At 38.5% G+C, this 4,539-nt stretch overlaps 1 long non-coding RNA gene across 1 annotated transcript; it reads left to right on the top strand.

Annotated features, from left to right (window-relative positions):
* Positions 1-2,625: 2,625 nt before the first annotated feature.
* Positions 2,626-3,068, top strand: LOC110892159. The gene is made up of 3 exons (XR_002565878.2): positions 2,626-2,652; positions 2,753-2,819; positions 2,962-3,068. It is a non-coding gene; the product is annotated as an uncharacterized LOC110892159 (long non-coding RNA).
* The last annotated feature ends 1,471 nt before the right edge of the window (positions 3,069-4,539 follow it).

Here is a 4,539-nt window from a genome sequence, read left to right as displayed (position 1 = left end):
TGGTCGGGCATTGAATTTTTGATCGTATGAAGGTTTATTTATTGATATGGCCCCTTTAAAATGTTTTGTTTGCTTAAAGCTTTTGGGGGGTTAATGACCATGTCCCGGATATCCATGTCATCATTCACAGAAATGGCCACCACCTTAGCACGGGGTGAAGGCATATCACCCGCCAGTGCATTTATAAATAAAAAGATATAACCGCCGGTTTCGAGAATAACTCGCCGCGGGACTATATCATGTGGTGTGTCAATTAATCTTTAACCCGGTGTTCAGCCCGGGCTACTGAACGTATAAGAAACATGTAATTCTTTTACAAGTTTATATATAAATAATTATCCCAAGTTATAAAATCTTTTGTGCCATGTGCACTCAAATCAATTTCTTAAACATTTTCAAAATGAGTCAGTTAAATTGTATTTACCAGTGTAAACTGACGTATTTTCCCAAAAAGGCTAAGTGCAGGTACTAATCAGAATGGCTGGTCTCTCCTAGCATCAAATTGAAGTCTTGCAAGCTTTGATGCCTTTAAAGTCTGTGAACAAAGTTTCCTTTTTATTTGATCCGCCTATGGATCTGTTTCAGCCATTTTGTGATACTTAATAGTACATTTTATATCAATCTTTTTGCTTCTGCTGTGCATTTTAAATTGTGTTGTTTGACTATGATGATATCAACTACGTCACGATACACCCCACCGGTAATACGTGGAAATATCGGGGTGTGACACCCAATCATGTGAGGAATCTTATGGAACCCTAGACACAAACATATGTCAGCCGCTAACATCATTAACTTTCACTCTTCTTCCTTGTCATCCTCCACCTTTAATCAAACAATCCAGCCGACATCAACCTGGTAAAGCTGCCATCATCTTCTAATCTCTCTCTCTCTCTCTCTCTCTCTCTCTGCGATACACAATGAACATCCATAGCAGATATTCATCTTATCTGGAGAAGATTACCCGACCACCGTCTGTCATTGCATCCTCATCCATCTCTTCTAATTTCACGATGAACATCCACAACAACAACAACCGTCATCCTCACTTCCAACACCTATCAAACCAGCCGTCAATCACCATTTGAGTGAACAACTGCACAGGTTCTTTGTGAGGGGGGCGGTTTTGACATTCAGGTTTTTCGTGAGAAGGTTCTTCGGTAGATGGAGGTTTTTCGTAAGGGGGGTTTTTCGGCATTCAGGTTTTTCGTGAGAAGGTTCTTCATGATGATTTTTTGGGGTTCAGGACTGAAGAAACCCTAATGTTTCTTACACAGCCGCCACCCCTTTAAGAACACAGACGAACTGTTCTTCTACAGATCTGAGGAAAAACCCTCAAAAGATGATGAAAAATTGATGAACTTGGTGTGAAACATAAAACCCAACTCTTTTGTACAGTCCGATTCATCTCAGACCCGTATATTTGGTTCCAAATCTGTGTTTTTCCTCTTTACACCATTTTTTACATCTTGAACGAAATCCACAAAAATCACTAGATCAAAAGAGCTCATGTGACTTTGTAAACTGTTAGATTCACTAAGTCGGGTACCATGGCTCTGATACCAATTGTAAGTTCATGATTCTGACCGAAACCCGTGATTAGTGTGTAATTATGCTCAAAGACGGAAAGATTAGAGACGGATAAAACAACTTTCTTGTATAAATTCGGTAGCATAACATTACAAACTGGCCCGATTACAAGCTAGCCGAACCATACCAAAGGAGCATACATCCGGGGAGAGACCAAGTGGTGATCTCTCCCCCAAGTCTAAAACCTTCAAATGATGCTAATGACTAAGGGTTGGTATTTATAGCCACACCCCCTTCACTTGCAAACACACGGTCAAACGAATAACCCTTTCGTTTGACCACTTCAAACGAGTGGGTCTATACACGTTCGTTTAACCGTTTCACTAAGTATTACATAATCAGCATACGATTAATCTAATCTATTCGAACAGCATCGGACACAAAAACTGCATCAACACCCCCGTGTCTTTCAGCTATCAACGTCACCACATGATACATTGACTAACCATCCGCCGCTTTTAACGCACGTTTTCTCAATAAACCAAATTTAAACATACTATTTTTCTAATACCAATAAGATTCACTCACCAACCTTTGTTGACCCAATAAACTATTTTTACACGTGATACATGTGAACAAGGATGGGCCTTAGTTAACAAGAAACGGATTAGCTTAGTTTATATGTTACAAACAACGTTTCATATGTTGTAGTGTTTGTTTGGATTAATTTGTTATGAGACGCATTCACTTTACATTAATGATAATTTAAAACACCCAATAGCAAGTCATAAGCTTTGGATGAACCCAATCATGCCCCTATCACCTATTCCGCTGCGGGTCGGGGTGTGACAGAACATTGATAACACTAAAATCAGCAACATTGTTTTTATGTGAACCGCAAAAGATTTGTAAATGTTTTTATTTACTTTGAAAGTTGTTATGGATAATTAACTTATCATATGATCCACCGCATATTTCAGTCATGCTTTTTGGATGATGTTCGAGATTGAATACCATAAAAGCCAGCTTTTTCGGCGGCCTTTAGGATAGTTGGCGGATTGTAAGGGAAAGAATGAATTCTTTAGGCATGATATACCGGGGGCTTTCCCCGCCACCGGTTTTGTAAGTAGCCCATTGGGTAATGCTTTAGACTTGTATATATATTGCATACTTCTTACCATTCTGGTCATTCGCCGTGTTTGTGTTTGTTGAATACTAGCAGCAACTTGATAGAGGGTGGTGGTTCAGTTTTCAATTTGTTTTCCTAATGGCAAATACTGCTCAATCAGGTAATAGTATTGCTAGATCATTATTCACTGCACAGCTTTCACTTCCAGAAGAACCTGTTATCCATAATTATGTACTAGATCTATGGAGTTTTCATTTATTCTCCAATAATGCTATGCTGATCATAATATTCTTGTTTTTCAGAACTCCTAAATGACCGCTTATGGAATGCCTATGCTAGACCGCAGGCATATGTTCCCCTTGAAGGGGAGCACATTTACTACTTCCCCCAAGGACATATTGAACAGGTTTGTGTTGGATTCTCTTTTTAATGCAAGCATACATTGAGTCTCTATATGTGGTGCTTTCTAAAATGGAATACTTGCAGATACGATAAAGCACATCTCTCAAAATTAACTCCTACACTTGTATCAGCTTCATTATTTTGTGATTTAAGCATTTAATTGTATCTAAAATGAAAGCAAGTTGTCGTTACTCTAACAGCTGGAGGGCTCCATTCATTATGGATTAGACCAGCAGCTTTCAGCATTTTGTTTACCAGAAAAAATACTGTGCAAAGTGATGAATGTTGAGTTACGGGTAAGTCTGTATTTATAATTCTTGTCATAAGTCTTGTGCATCATAATTTACTTGAGAAATGAATGTTTAAACTCAGTTACACCCGTTGTTTTGAAAATCATATCAGACCCGCCGGTTGGTCAACCAGGGGTAGGGCGTGCTGGTTGATGGTATCAGTACTTTTTGAGTGTGACTGGTTGGTTGGTCGAGCTGGAGAACCAGGGGTTGAACCGGAAATTGATTAAATTATTCACATTTTTAGTTTTTTTATTTTATCCGGTTTGACCAGTAAGGAGACCTGTTCTACGTCCATTCTCGCCCTGAAATTTTTGATTACACCCTTTAAGCGAGATCGACTAATAATTCAGGATTTATTTTACAGGATGAACCGAGCACTGGTGAAATGCATGCAAATATAACTCTTATGCCAGATCATGATGTGAGCATTTTGACTTAAATATGTTAATACATGTGACTATATAACTTTTTTTTGCCTTTTTGTCTCATTTGTTCCTTTTCATTCTGATAAATTAGCAAGGCGAGATGTTTGTTGAAGCGAGAAGGCACACAAGTCTTTCAAAGAATTTGCTCTGTGCATCTGTGACGTTAAGTCACCATCAACTTGGGGTTCTTTCTGTTGCCTCTCATGCACTTACAACACAGTGCCGTTTTTCAGTCATATATAAACCGAGGTATAAACCTTAATTAATGTAGCTTACTTATTCAAACTCCACACAAAATATGTTTTTAAATTGGGCATTATATGTAAACAGATGTTGTCTATCTTTGTTCATTATCAACGTGAACAAGTACCTGGAAGCTCAGAATCATATAATATATGTTGGAATGAGGTTCATGATGACCTTTGAAGATGAAGACTTTGCTGAAAGAAGGTACATATGGTTCTCATCACTAAGAATATTTGGGTGCTTGAGAAATTTCATTAATAAATGTGTTATGCAATTTATCAATACAGGTTTGGTGGTACTGTCGTTGCTGTTGGGGAGACCGAATGGAAATCGATTGAGGTGGTTAATCCGTCCCTCTAAAACTCAGTTATTAATATTAATCATCATCATCATACTAAGTAAATCCCACCAATAGCAAAGCTATGGTAGGGTCTAAGGAGGGTAAGATGTAGACAACCTTACCTCTACCCCGTAGAAATAGAGAGGTTGCTTCAGATGAGACCCCCTGCTCGAT

This window comes from Helianthus annuus, chromosome 11 (assembly GCF_002127325.2).
Source record: "Helianthus annuus cultivar XRQ/B chromosome 11, HanXRQr2.0-SUNRISE, whole genome shotgun sequence".
Taxonomy (NCBI): Eukaryota; Viridiplantae; Streptophyta; class Magnoliopsida; order Asterales; family Asteraceae; genus Helianthus; species Helianthus annuus.
Note: the sequence above shows the minus strand (reverse complement) of the source record. Positions and strands in the feature narration are given on the sequence as shown.